The sequence below is a fragment of the Stegodyphus dumicola genome, chromosome X2 (assembly GCF_044657685.1).
Source record: "Stegodyphus dumicola isolate Sdum_Otavi_A_Nest chromosome X2, ASM4465768v1".
In the NCBI taxonomy this organism is placed as follows: domain Eukaryota; kingdom Metazoa; phylum Arthropoda; class Arachnida; order Araneae; family Eresidae; genus Stegodyphus; species Stegodyphus dumicola.
In genome coordinates this window covers 194,655,208-194,671,736 of record NC_140781.1, presented here as the reverse complement: position 1 = coordinate 194,671,736, position 16,529 = coordinate 194,655,208, and positions in this window count along the sequence as shown.

Genomic DNA, 16,529 nt, shown 5'->3' with positions numbered 1-16,529 from the left:
TGTTGATTTCTGACAAACGATGGTGAATTTGCTAGGCTTCTAAGGATTTTATTTTGGAGGACGATGATCTTGCGACGATAATATTTTGGCGCGGTAGCCTAACACGGAGCTGCATAAAAAAGTATTGGCCGAATTAGTTCTAGATATAAAGTTCTCTTAATACTGAGATTAAATTTTGATTTTTCTCCCTATTAAACTGTAGATTGACATGAAGGCTTTGGTCAAAGCATATGCCACATGATCTTTAAACGTTAATTGTTCATCTAGAATGACTCCTAGATATTTTGTTGAACTGACAACTGGAAGTAGAGACTTATGTATTGTAATGTTAATATTAACTGGCTGATTTTTACGATACCTTCTAAATATAACAATATTGCTCTTGCTGGTGTTTATTTTGAATTTCCAGAACTTACACAAAAGATTTATGTAGTTAATTCCAAAATGTAAATTTTCTATGGCATGTTGTGGTTTGCGTGAGCGTAACATAATAATGGTATCCTCAGCATATTTGACTGTTTTACGCAAAAGGGGTTGTGGGAGATCATTTATATATAAATTTAAAAAAGTCGGTGCAAGTACCGATCCTTGAGCGACTCCAGCTTTGAGATATTTACAAATGCCATTAATCCCACCTTCTCTATATATGCTGAAAGACTTATTGATTTTCTTACATGTGTTTGTATTTTAGTCATATAACTGCCCTACTAAAGAGCCCTACTTCATATCCCGGAAAAGGCATGGATGGCTGTTCCTTAATAGGAAGCTACGATAGCCCGCCTATTAGGTTCCACCGCTTCCAGCCTTAGCAGTGGACAACGCCTATAATGGCTAAATCCCTTCATTGGGGGGGAGTTCCATTGCTTACCAAAAAATATTTTCGTGTTAAAGTGAATTAAGCCACTTCTTGGTTTTGGATTTTACATTAATACTTGACAACCATATTTAACTTCTACAAGTTTGTTAATTAGATCACGTGTTGTAATTCTTCGAGTATATATATATATACCATTCAATTAAACATTTGAAGTTCAGACATTTCATTCTCTTCATCACTTCTGCATTCTCTGTATCATCTTCATTAAAAGATGAAATTTCTTCGTTTTTCTCAGCTGCTTCGCCTAACCATATAAGCTGAGGAGCCAAAACATTATGACCAGAGGTGATTAATAACCTGCTGTGCGACTTTTTGCAAGGCCTTTAAAACAGCTGCAAATTCGCCTCAGCATTGATGCCAGAACTTTTTGATAGACGGCTGGAGACAGGTTGCACCAAATGTCTGAGCAGAGGTCACGCAAAGTCGAGGGATTCCGACATGGTGGTTTTTGAACTCTGAAGTGCCGCTCCATGACATCCCAAGTGTGCTCTATCGGGTTAAGACAACACCGACTCTACTTCAAGCGTAAGCACGCGGTTTGAAAATTCCTATGACGTCACGTATTCTAGTCATAACAAACTTCGGAACGGAAGAAATGGCTCATTACTGAAGCTTGTTGCGTTGTGGGAACGCTGAGTTAGAATGCTGGGATTTTTTATAGTTTTAGGCTGGATGCATTTTAGAGACATTACTTCATTACTTTACTTCTGTAAATTTATATTTTTCTAATAATAACAACATTTTTAAGCATGCGTTTTAGAATAAGTGTTAACTTCTGGTAGAGATAATTTCCAGGCTGTTGTGCTACGCAATAATTTATTTCTTAGAACTGTTGCATTAGCCCTTCGTAGAATAAATGGACTTTGCATAATTAAATGGCATAAACTGATCTCATTCAGAGTAAAAGTTTTTTTTTAATGAAATGTGTTAGTTTCATGTTATAGCACAAGCTAACAAAGCTTATTCGTAAAATTTAACATGTCAATAAACTATGCATTATTTACTCCTTCTTACATATTAATTTAATTTATTATGTTCATGATTTAATTGCATGTAGTATTGGAATAATTCACCCTCATTTTCAACAAAAACTCCTCATTTAATAACATAGCAGATTCCGCATAAAATTTGTGATTATCATTGATGTAACAAATTGTCAGTATTATGAAATAGAAAGATCTTTGATTATCGCTGTACATTCTACATTATGTTCAGTAATTTATATTTTCATTTTGTCGTTTAAATTTTTGTGAAGCTCGTAAAATACCATTAGTAGAACAGGTAGAGCTTTATGTACTGAAGAAGTAAAAAATATTACAGGTATTAATTAATTAATTAACAGGTAATTAAGGATATCCTGAAACTGAGTATCATAAGAAGGCTTCTTTTATTGAATTTTCAGTTTTTACTTTTAAATGCATGCATAATGTTAGGCATCTCAAAACATATTTTTTGACAGGAGATTTCTCTCAGATATATTCTTCGTTTTGCGTGAGGTTATACTGGTTTTAAAAATCGCATTTTCATATTTCTTTAACTATTTTTCTTTTAGAATTCAAGGTAATTTCATGTGTTATATAAAAATTATAAGCCTCTCAGTATTGTATTTGCATGATAATTCTTAATTTCTCAGCTATGACATTTCAGCACTGATGGAGTTCAGAATATTGTTTTTATTTACACTACGCATTAAAATACTGAAAGGACATTAAAGCTTTGGCCAGGACATCAATTAAAACTCATCTTTATGCTCCTCGAACCACTTAAAGTGGTATGAATACAACTTCAGTAATTTTTAAGTTCTAAAGCTTTTCTGAATCAACAGATACTTTTCTAAAATTGTAAACCAATTTTACATGATAAATACACAAGTGCATGCCAGCTCACATTTTAAATTTCTGAAAAATTTAATAGCTTATAAGGTATTTCTCCCGCCTTCGTGGAGTAGTGGTCAGCACGCTCGACGAGGTCCGTGGTTCAAGTCCCGGCGAGGGCATTGCTAATTTTTCACATCTCCTGCTTACAATTGGCGATTGGTTCCCCTAATCCCCCAGTCGCCCTTTAAATGGGGAGTATATGAGGCATTTCTTCCGCCTTCTTATGCCTTCGTGGTGTAGTGGTCAGCACGCTCGACGCGTATTCGAGAGATCCGTGGTTTGAGTCCCGGCGAGGGCGTTGCTCATTTTCATATCTCCTGTTTCCAAAAATTCCTAACGTCTATGCAATCTTGTCTGCATATAATTCTTGTTTTTTATTTTTAATATGCTATCTGAAGTTTGTTCACATGCGATCAAACGTCTATTATTGTGCCATATTGGTTAAAAATGTTAAATTCGTATGCGTTTCCAGAAAAGGCAAATGCTTAAAAGCTTTATGATTTTAAATACTGATTCAAGATATACACCTTTAAATTATAATGTTTTTAGAATAAAGTGCAGAATGCTACAGAAACTACTTTCATGCTCTGATGGCTGTGGGATTCTATATTTAAGAAATCAGTTTTTGTACAGATTTAGTACAGTAAAAATTCCATACCAAAATTTTTTTTTTTTTTTGTTCTTTATTGAGCTCAGAATAAAATAAAAAAATAATACATACATACATACATAAAAATAAAAATAATACCTTTACACACAGAACTTTACAGATACTATTTACTAATACATTTATTTGCTCTGATAGTTACTTTTCATAATACGTAGAAAAAATACTGATAAATTTATAAGAATAAATGAGGAAAAAAACATGCATATGCTGCTAATATTATACATATCTCAATATTTAATGATAATTCATAATTCCAGAACATACATAAGATTCAATGCATATCACTGCAAGGACAATGCTTAAATCACAGTTGTTCTTATTAATTAATTTGCATAAGTAAAAACATAAAAAAAAATATTATTTAGCTTCATATCTATAGGCTAAGTCCTCTAGTAACAAACATATACAAAACGCATACTTATAGTGAAAATAAAGCCAAAAAAAGTTTTTTCACTCTTTTTTTTCCTAACGTAGTGCAGTTTATTCCATTCTATTCAAATTTTGTTAAAACAAACTGCAATAATTAGATATTTTTTCATTCTAAGTCAACAGCCTTATATAGAATATTGTATTAGACCTACTTTACTGAATTCTTATTTATATGAATTTATATGGAGATGCCAGAATAAATGCAAAAAACCATCTGGATAAATCTTAGCCAACACTGTAAAGATAGTAGTCTTGTTTTCAATAAAAAGTTTTCAAGGTACATCATTTTATTTTAGTTCTTTTTTTCTATTAAAGGAGCTAGCCTAACAGACTTATGTCATTCACATATATCACATTAATATGTTAAAAAGTAAGTTTAAGTAAGTTTATTACATAATAAAAAACGACTTGATTCAAAACCTGTTTTAAAGCAATAAGTAAATAAATAAAATACACTGCTTCTATTAACATCTAAAAAGATACTGTTCTGTACTCCAAAAACAAATCCATCACATCATGTTACATAACACTCTTACGAAAGAAGAAATACCTGATTAGGAATATACTTGTTTTATAGCAAAGAAGAGTAAAACATAATGCAGCATCACATTATGAAAAATCATACAAGCCATTACAATACTGTAAGACACTGATTAGTAAGGTAAACAGCAGCTGATCATTCTTTCACAGTATGAATAAATCTTCCATTCAAAATTCTTAATAATATGCCAAAACAGAGCCTCAGATTTAAGGTCACACAAGAGTAAGTTTGATTTAGCAGACCATGAGATCTTCCATGACAAATTTATGACTAATGTCTGCACTGATGTTAAGCTTATTACTTATTATTCATAACTGTTTGGTTATTTCAGTATCATAAAGACCACAAGGGCTATTCGTTCATGATGAATGATGCCTCTGTGGAGGACTTTCTAGGAAGACTTATATTCACATCACACATGGAAGAAAAACCACTAAGAAACCAACCGTACATCCAGTCTGTTCAGAATTTGAACACAAGATGAATTTGCAGGATTCAGTAGCCTTAACCATTCAGCTACTGGGGGGAGGGGGAACTATTTTTTGAAGAGACAGGCAACAATTTTTTCGCAGCAACTATTGTACATTTTTCAGACAGAACTGAACAGTAAAAACGTCTGTCTTAACCTGTCTATTCATATTCTAATTTAGTGTCTTCCTATTGAGAGCAGGAGATGCAAAACTTTGTCCATGTTGCTTTTTATTTTGAAAAGCTTCTTGAAACCAATTCCGCGGGCAGTCAAATAATATTTTATGATCTTTGTTTTGATACTGCACCAGGAGGGAATATTTACCTTATCTGCTTTTGTGCAAATCATATTTATAAATTCTTCATTCGTAATATATTTCCACATATTATTTCACCTCGAAAATTTTGAATTATTTTTTTCACATAGAAGGCACAATTTCAAAATTTCAGGAGAAGGACTTTTAACCCTACCTAAATTTTCAAACTTAATTAAATACTGATTATTTTTATACCGCTACTTAAAATATATTTCTTGTTCACACATTGAAAATAAATTTAAAGTAACTACAGTCAAAACTATAACAAAAAGGTTTACTACTACATAACGCATGATAATGGGGTCGAAATGAAATCCAAGAACTTAATGATAAAGATAACATCTCTCGTTTCACATGATGTTATCTTTCTTCCCGTTTCTGCTTCACTTTTGCGCTGCAGATTTATAGAAGGAAATTATTTGTTGAATTGTAATAACGGATTTCGACTTGGACCTTAAAAAACGCGTGCGAGTGATGTAAATTTCAGGAAGAGGTTTTTATTAGTTTCGAAACTGGAAGTGGACTAACCTTATTTCTTTAAGATAAAATGCTATATTCGGATGTTTCAGACAGAACGAGGGTTAATTACCATAAATAAATATGCTAGGAAATGCTTAAGTGAATAATCCTGTTAAACGTACCATTATTTTGAAGTAACCTGAACACATATAAAAATTTAGGTAAACGGAAGTAAATTATAATTCTCTACGATTATGTATTTCTCTGAAGAATCCGAGTATTTCTCTGAAGAAGCTCCTTTACATAGCATTTTAATCATTCAACGCTTCTTCAGAAAAGTAGCGAATAGATAACTGCTACAAGGATGACAATAATGGTCTAAGGTTGTTTTTCAAGTCAAAGGGTTGGCAGCTATCCCTTGCCTAGTTTCGGAAGTTCTACCTCAAAATTCCATCTGGGCTGAACCTTAGCATTTAGCAAGGCCGGGTGGTATCTAATATGCCTCCTTGAATGTACAGATATCCGCCTTGCTTCAACTTGTACCTGTATGTACATACCCTTTACTTGTAACGAAATATTTATTACACTTATGCACAATATAGAATTTTATTTTGCATATTTTACGTATGTTTCGCATATACACATTTGGAACTGCAGAGCATTACTCATTTTAGGCAGGTACTTATCTTTCTTGCTTTATGAAACTTCACCATGCTAAGAAACTTTCTTCGATAATAACAAGAAACTTTCTTCGTTCATAAAAATTTATTTTTACTAAAATTTAACAGTTGGGATAAATCTTATCAGAAGCGTTTTTTTACTAATTTGCTACTAAACTTTTTATGAATTTTAAAATATAAAACTTAAAATTTCTGAACTAAGTCGTTGTCAAAATGGTTGAGTCGAACTAACAATTACGCTTTATCAATTACGTGTAAGCAATGCACAGTTTGGAACGCATTGACATACTTTTAATATTCTATCTGTTAAATTTTAATGGTGAAACCTTTCAACTAATCACTAAATTACTTTACCCTCTTGGAGAGAAAACTGACTCATCTGACTTTTGAGTTCATTGTTCATATCGCAGAATGATCTACTGCAAATAGAAAAGAAAATAAAGCAAAACTGAATCTGGATTAAACTTGAATCCGTTTTTTGAACATTTGCCAAAACGTCTAACTTCTTTCAAACGTTTATAAATTACCTTACCTGTAATTTTCCTTTTAACTACGTATTATGTAATCGCTTACAATTTCTTTTTTTATAATTACAGAAGCCACTACACTTAGCCTAAAAAACAGAAGAAAGTGGTAATTTATTAACGCTTATTTAGAAGACTAATTATATACACTTAGGCCACTTCTTGATATGCTTAGAAAAAGATTAAACTTAAGTTCACTTAAAAAATAAATCAGATAACTTAAATAATTTGTTGAGGCATTAATAGAATGCTCCGAAATAGATGTGTCTAGTTATTCATTTTGTACGTGCTGTTATTCTGCATGCTTCTATTTCATTGCCTCAGGATTTCATAATTTGGTAAACATAATCCAAGTTTGCAAGTTCGGAAAATGTCTATTTTAAAATTCTTGACTATAAAATAGTAAAATGAAATACGATCTATCCAACTGCTTTTAAGATGCATCTCACATAAAGACAATTAGACTCTTAGAACAAGCAAATTTACAATGATGCAGCAAATATCGCGCATTGAAGACATTTAAAAATTTAAATTCTAAGTACTTCCCAATATATTTTTGTAGAGAGTTTTAAACACCAATCCATTAAACCCAATACATAACTTAATATTCAGATACTCAGTCTTACATAGAGCTGCTTGTAAAGTGTATGCTGTACTTCCTATTTACAGTGTTGGCAGTTAATCTAAAATAAAACGTGCGTATCAAGAACATTAACATTTTAATGAAACGGCCGAACATTCCCCAAATAAAAGGCCGAACATTTATACAGACAAGGTAATCATCACATATTTAAGACTAAACTACTTTATAACATTTCATTCAACAATTCATTACGTTCAAATAGAAAGCAGCTAGAGTACACGAAAATTAAATACTACTATATCGATATATGTACATGTAAAATTAAAATCATATTATGCACGTAGGTGCCATAAAATTGTTTTCAAAAAACTACTTTCTTTACTTTCAGCTATTTATAGCTTTTTGTAAAATTCGACCTTGATTAGTAGAACAATGTTAAATACTTATCTCCTACGTTCAAGATCCTACCCCAAATCGAATACACTTAAATTTTTGAATGGTTGAAAGACAATAAATTAAGGGGCATAAAAATTTGCAAAAAAAAAAAAAAAAAAAAAAAAAAAAAAAAAAAAAAAAATCAAGTGAAGCCGAAGACATAGTAATAACTCTGACTTAAAAGAAGCTGCTAACTGGTGATGAACAAAAATAGGTAGGTGTTTAATCAGATGGTGCTCGTATCACAACACAGAGGTAAACAAGTATCAGGAAATGTACATATATAGAGAGCAAGAAAATAAAGAAAAGCATACTTTAACAAAAATTTGGGAATTTAAAACAGTCACAGGTAGTTACTATTTTTTGGATTATTGTAATCATAGCTGAGATTTTAATTTCAGAAGTTATTAATTTTCCTCCGATTTTCAAAGGGTTTTCTTGCTAGGCGATAATAATGTGCTCTGAGTTGGAAAACATTTAATTTCTCATGGCTTCTATTGTTTCTAACGTACCAGGGAGAGTTTGAGATTTGCCTTAGGACACTGTTCTGGGCAGTTGTTAGTTTCGTTCTATTCGTTTTACAGGAATACGCCCAACCTGGACAGGAATAGCACAATACGGCACGCAAAATGGATTTATAAAGGAGTAACTTATTACCAATAGACAGAACGTTGTTTTGCAGTAATTAAGGGAAGAGTTTAGGAGTATGTACGCGAAACTTCTGGAGGATCAAAGCAATGTGTGGGGTCCATGAGAGAGAATTATTAAGGCTCATCCCAAGATAGGGGACTTGCTAAGTTCAGGGTAAAACCCATTCATAAAACAGGAGAATTTTGCTGATTTTCTTCTTTTTCGAAAAAAAAAATAGAGATTTGTCTACGGTAATCATAATCTTCCATTGCTTTAACCTGGTGTCAAGTACTTGGCTGTGATTTTGTAAGTTTTGTATGGGCTGGACTAAAACTGCACTTTGAGCAAGAATCCCTGTGTCAACAGCATACTTTGCAAGTGTGGTGTTGGGTATGCGTGGAATGTTTTTACATAAATATTGAATAAGTGGGTGGTAACAGAGACCTTTGTGAACCACTGCCTGGAATATGAAAAAGCATCTGTCTGCCAGGTAGGATTTAATCGTGTTTTTGGTGTAATCTGGGAAGGCCAGATTGTGAATTATGTATATGAATGAGTTCAGCCAGTAATGATCGAAAGCATTGACATCATCAAGGAAAAGGCCACTTCTGACCGTTTGTATTGCTATTTCTCGGAGATTATTTCGACCACTGTATACAGTTTGTTAGAGGTGGATAAGTTCTTCCGGAACCTAAACTGTGAAAGTGAAATTATGTTGCTCGCATGTGCTAGGCAACTATGAGTTAAGACAACTTCAATCGGCCTCTCAAATTTGCTGGTAATCACATAATAATCTATTTTAGGCTCATCTAGATAGCAGATGATATCTCTTTCTTTCTTATTTGAGAAATATTTTTAAGAATATACTGCTTAGAAGGTCAGTCTGGTGTCATATCTCAGTATCTTTAAAATTTCAGAGAATCCTACATCGGGTTCAACCATAATCAGTTTAATTCTCCGTTATTAAACGGTTTCAGAATTTCCAGTCTGCCCAATCTGGGTGTCTATTTCGCTATCAGTATCACACATGTTAACATTCATAACATTATTTACATTATCATTATTACCAACAACTTTATCATTATCATAAGTTAAGTTAATAAATTTGTTTTGAATAGGTATATATATATATGTAGCAGGGGCAGAGAGACTCTTTTGGGTGAGACAAAATGATCCGAGATACAAGATTCAATATTTTAAAATTTTTACAGGCCTAAGGACCGTTATCGTTAATGATGCCATTATCCAAAAACCTGTTATCTGAAGCTATTTAACCAGATTTATCAAGATAGATTTACATTGGAATTTTGACTTCTTAAGCCTTTTATAGTTTTATCATAAACTGCATCAGATAGGTCAAAATTTCCATAATTAGGATTGCTAGCATGAAACGACTAACACTTACCTTTGATGAGATGAAGCATATTCTCAGACACTTTACGCCATTGCTCATAGATTGATGTGGATTACTGCACGTGGGAGACCAAAACGCATTGTTCAAATGCCTGACCAGAAGAAATAATCTAAAGTAATTCCTATTTCGCAAACTCCATAAGCACAAGAACGTCAGTAAAATCATTAGACTTGTACGAACCTTTGGTTATTACCAATATCCATTTATCTGATATGCATGAGGAAACTTAGCGAAAATCTTCAGAAAGCTCACATGTGAGATGAAATGGTTTCATGAGAGTTTATTCCTTCGGTTGCGAACGGGGAAAACTCTTTCTCTTCCATCACACAATACGGTATCCTCAAATTAGACCTTTCACCCTGGATAACTGCATAATTTCAAATAAAAAATACACTTCGATTTTCAAGACCTCCTCTAAAGGTATTCACAAACTCTAACATCTATTAATTTGAAAATACCACTTTCTCAAACGTCATCTCACACTGATTCAGAAGTCAAACAACAAAAATCAGCGTTAATTCACAAAATTTTCACAGGACTAGTTTCGATGGTTTTACCGAACCATCATCTTCAGCTGCAAAACCGCAAATGAACAAGATAGGAAATAATGTTTAGATAAGATAAGAAAGCCTGGACAAGAATAAGCAAGTGGCGCCATCTGTTGGCGAAACCAGAACTAAAACATAATTTCTCTAAAAGCCGAAGGCAAATTTGGATTGGAATTAGGATCGTTAACTAGAACAGAAAGATTTTTATGAATGTGAAATGCCTCTAGAAAATCCAGTTCTCCAATGGAAGATGTTTTTTAAAAAACATCTTCCATTGGAGAACATAAAACTTCGTGATGCAACTCGATAGCATCACGAAGGCATGCAGAAAAATCTTTATAAAGTATTACAATTTGTAGCGTAATTTATAAAGTTACGTCGGAAGATGGGTATTTGTGACATAGGGTTATTAAAGAGACCTGTCAAGACTTTGACTGTCCTGAATGAGGATTTTAGCAACGTTTTATGCATTGTGATTCTGAGTTTACAGAGAATGCTTACTCTAGAAGTCAGTGGTAACTTAGATATAAGAAGCTATTCTGATGCATCATGCTGAATAATATCAACTGGGTATATTAATGTACATCATATGTGCTGTTCACATATTTGCAGAGTTCCTGTGTAATATTTGCTTGTCACATTCATAGTAGTCACTTGCGTTATTCCCTTATTTACGGTTCGCTTACAATTACTTATGTATAGTCGGCCTGATAACTGAAGGTGACGCTGAGAAATACAAATCCGTGTGAAGAGTTAAAAATTTATCTATTGATTGAAAAAACATGTGCGGTTCACTTATATACAGAACACCATTTTATATTTGCTTGGCATTTTCTAGCGGTTAATGGAGATGCTTGGAGATGGGACTAGACACATATTTGCAGAGACACATATCTAACACTTGGAGATGGGACTAGAAAATATTAAGTTCATTATACCACCACTTAGTCGTAAATGTCACAAGGTTGCACCGCACGCATACGTTATGGTGATAGAGTTACGATCTCGGCGAATATGAGCAACGCTGTCCACAAATCCCTTGTCATACCTCTGATAACAACCTAGAAAACTACATACATCTGCCTCGTGACAACAGCACCAAACTGCCGTATGGCTTCTTCACAGACGGATCGAACGGGACGAGATACGCTCCCGTCCTTGAATTGCTATTTACGTTGGTATCTTTTACATTTCGTGCATTAAGAAAGAAAGTGCAGCAGCGGACAGTGTTGGTTATAGACGGTTCCTCGATTCCTATACTTATATTTCTATAAACAAAAGTTCAGCAATTTCAAATTAAGATTATCAATGAGCTGCATGCTGCGAACGTAATTAAGTAATCAACAAATAATAACTAAGCCAAAATAAGGGATTAACAGTCTAACTGTAACTAAATGAAAACTGAAAAAAAAAATCAAATCAATAAAATAACATAATAAAATAATATAACGAATTGTTGAAATTCGGAACTTTAAGCAACTGATAATGTCCCATGACCACCCCTTCCCTATGTGACTACTATAAGAGTGGAAAATGAAATACCGTCTGCAAATTTTAAGGAATAATAGTTGAGTAATTATAGATAAATTTATTGTTATGAAAAATGTAAACAACTAAAAGATTGCTGACTAACTGTAAAAGCAGCCAACATAAATGTGATATAAATCTTCAGCTTTCAATTTTATTTCATCTATGCGTGTGTATATACAGAGAGATACAGAGAGAGAGCGAGTCTTTGTTCTATTCATTAGTGATTGTCAAATCTATTGGTCACGGTTAAGTTTCAAAGTATTATTTTGACTTTATTTCACGCACTTTCGCAAAAATAAAACCCAGCAAAATTCAACAATAAAGTCAAGAAGATTATATAAGGAAGTGTGTAATTGTATTATACTTTCGCCACAAACTGAAGAGAGTTTCTAAAATATTTATTTATTAATTTTGCTCATGGATTCACTAATTATATGTCATCAAATTTCATCAATTAATTTATTATTTCACAAAAGCATTTTATTAAGAGCATTTCAGGGTCTTTACATAAGATTGATTAAATTTTCTTGCCACGTATTTCCATTGAAAAGTTTTCAAGCTGAGCGTGAAGAACAATTTGCGATGCTCACGTTACCTAAACATCATTAACTCTTCAACAGACTAAATGTAATCGAAAAGTACCTGTATGGAGGAGCGTTTAAAGATCTTCATTCTTGCTATCACATATTCACACAAGCAGTTTTGCATTTTAGATTTCTCCTTTCGAAATGTAAATTTGTAACCTTCAAAGTGCTAATACCCGACTGCAGAGGCATCGATTTTTCGTTCTTTGCTACTACTCTATGATCTGCTTCGGTTTTTCCGATTACTTGATTTTCTAAGAGCACTGCCACTGAATCTGTTTGAATTGATGTTCTAGAAACAACTTTTACGCATCAGAGTAGCTATGAATTAGGTAATGTATCGGGTACGCGTTTATGTTTTGTTATTCGAAAGTAGCTGGGAGGACATGCGTTTTCTGCAATTTTGCATCTTAAATGATTTAAAAATGTCAATAATTTCGCGGCTTTGTTTGGTTAAAAATCTCCCTTTTCTGTTTTTCCTTTTCTATCTGATTATTTAAAATTTATAGCTCACAAGTAAACAATAGCGAAATAACCTGCAACAGAAACTGAGAAGAAGACAAATTTCGTATTTCCTTTTCGAACTGCATTTTTCATCACAAAACAAAACAGGCAATATGAGACACCTTTGTTTTAAAATTTTATTTTGTAACCATCAGTTAGCTCTCAGTTAAACCTGATTTGTCAATTTCAAGTTTTACCATTTGTTCACTACAGTAAGCGTTTTGAGTCAAACACATGGACAAGGAGATCATTTTCAAACTGCAGAAGAATAAAATTTGAAGAGTATTTTACTGTTGATCAGTACTGAATCCATGATTCCTAGAATTGGTATTTCAAAATCTCTTGAATTCTAACCGGATTATGTGATGCTGAAATTACGATACATCAACAGAGCTTCTGAATTAGACCTTTACCGAGTGAGTACTGAATTTGTATGAAGTTTCTGAGAAGAGAATAGAAATTAGTTGTTACTCTTGTCGCCATAAGTTAACAACAGCCATTCTTGCTACCTTTTCATTTATTCATGCTTCACAAAAATTTTAAATGTACAGTTGTTTAATGCTCAGATGGTGTTTATTTGGTTATAATTTAATCAGAGTACTACATTTTTAGCTGTTTGAAGTCCTCTTGCCTCTTTTTTCAAGAGAAATGATCGTCATTGCGAACTTCTGACATTTCCTTCTTCTGATATTATGTCTGTCTTAAACCTGAAACGATAATATTAAACCGCTGTATTCTGAATTCAGAAGAGACCGATGTAATAACTTGTGTTGAAAACTTGGCTCTCGTACTCCTGTTCCTCTCTGTCATGTGGTACTGAGATTACTACGTCGTTTTGTGATCGAGTATTCTTTAGGACAGATCTCTGCTCTTACACTAACAAAGGTACGCAGCACCCGGTTTATCTTAAACAGCTTGCTTTCGAAACTATACATCACTTCCCTGGTAATGCACTGCAGTTTTACACTGATGGTAGCAGAAGTGATGGCGCTACCTCACGTAGCGAAGTGTTTATCAAGTAGGGGAATGGCATTAGGATCTGTAGGAGAAACCCCGATTACTGCTCAGTTTTCCGTGACGAACTCATAGCTATTGAGGAGGCCTTGAGTTTTTGTGTTGGTGAGAGTGTCATTCTGACATCTGGATTCTGAGCGATAGCTGAAATTCTATTCAACACCTGGCTGAGTGGAGGAAACATGGTGACTGTTATATATTTTTCAATACTTGAGCCGCTTGAGTGCCCATAATAAGATTTTCTTCCAGTGGGTACCATCACATGTAGATGGTTATGGTAACGAGATTGCAGATCTACCAGACAGGAAGGGCAATCTTAAGAGTTCTACTCTAGAGGTGGCTGTTTTTCTTTCTTGGAACTCGCCTCCCAGGTTAAATTGGAAATGATCTATACCTGAAGCAAGGCGCCTAGTCATGAGTGGTACAATTGTAATTGCCCTGGTGCTGCTATGATCGGTTCAAACAGTAGATGTGAACAGACAGCTCTCGCTAGGTTTCGCATTGGTCATCTTCGTACTCAACGACATGTGTCGGACCTTAAAGTTTATCCCTTTTGCCCGAAATGTAATTTGACCCAGGCCACTCCAGCCCATATCTTATCATGCATAGGTTTCCTGAAGAGCCAGCTTCAGGAAGAAAGAAAGTCCGGAGCCAGTTTGAAGAGCCAGCTTCCAGTCCGGAGCAGTTCTTCATTGTTTGAAAATTTACGGGTTCGTGGACTTGATCTAGATGTTGCTGTCGATCAAGTGGGATAAGAAATAACAACAATAACAAGTTGTTGTTAACGAACGTTTTGTTCTGTCAAATGCTTTTACACACACTAAACAATTGATAAATTATACTCGGTATCAGGTTATATACAAAAGAAGTCAAGCCATTTACAGTATAATGGTTTGGTTTACTTGATTACGGCGAAGCACACGAGAGATATCTGCCTAAGAGGAGGAATGCCTTCATGGAGGACTTTCTATGGAAAAATGGCTCGTATACACAAGGGGAAAACCACCGAAACGCCCATGCAGTCAGCCCGTTCAAAGAGATTACCAGTGTTCAGCGACTTTACCACTCGGCTGTTGGTGGGCCATTTACAGCATAATAAAGATTCGTAACACGTACAGCATGAGGTCGAATTTTAAATAGCACCCTGCAATTGTTTCTGACATTGACTTCCCAAGGTCTTATTGGTGATGTCATATACTTACGTTCTCCTTATTTACCTAAGGCCAAAAGTTAATTACGCAGCTGGAAAAATTATTCTTTGTACAGAAGAGAGCCCCGGACTTCTACATGAAAGGTATCCAAAGCTAATAGATGAAGCAGTTAAAACTTCAGACAGAGAAACAGAGAAACAAAATATTTATTATTACGTTAATAGGAGGGAAGTTTTATAAAGTGGGAGATCAGGTTCTTAAAATCAAACATTCTTTATTATCGGCAGGCTACGGGCGAGTTGCCTAATTTTGGAATCGATTCAAAAGCCTATACATTATTGAAAGAATTAGTAAATTAGTATATTTGGAAGATAAAGATGGGGAACAAGTAGTGGCAAATGTGGATAAAATTAAACCGTTATTATGATCGAAGTAAATACCAATCTTTACAGATGTTTTGCAGGAATTTTGAGTCTATAATGCGATAGCCACGAGGAGCAGCGACGGCGTGCAAACACTTATGAAAATTCAAATACCATCCACAAAAAGAAAGGTCACTACGAGTGAGTGAGTGAGCGCCACCAAGGAAGACCACTGACCTGGCCTTAGCCTCACAGTGTGTTATCTTCCTGGCAGAAACCATCTACTCTCTGCTCCATCCTGCTCCGGGAACGCAGCCGAATAGACGGCTAAGAGCCTCATATAGTCTACATATAAGCTTGGATGTTGTTGTACGGGGAAAGAGTATCCTGTTAGGAACTACTTAAAATTAAGCAAAGAAGCAATCAAAAGACTGTTAAGAATCGCTGTTAGAATAGACAGAAACTTGTGTTAGATAAAGTAAAGATAGAAGGGCTTTGCCTGAAAAATTAACTGCCGTGGATTTTCTGGACTTGCTAAATGTCTACATGCGGGTGCTTATCGTGACACAACCGTCGTATCTTTATGGGGCTTCTGTGAAATCGTTGGTCCTGCATGGAGGAAAGTTGTAACCTATTAAATTATTGCACATAGTAAACTTTAAAAAAAATAAATAAAAAATAAAAAAAAGAATAAAGAGAGAGATTAAAAGATGATTAAAAAAAATCCTAGCGCCCAAACATAATTTAACTTTCCATGTGCCTGACTCTTATGTAAGAACATTTAAAAGATTGTGTACCTGTTATGACTAAGATAACAAATTCCTGCATAATTTAGTTCTTTGCGCATACTTAAACTGTAGTTGTTTTACAAATTGAACCATTCACCCACATTTTCTTTCGTAGTACTTGCAGACAGGATAATACATACATAA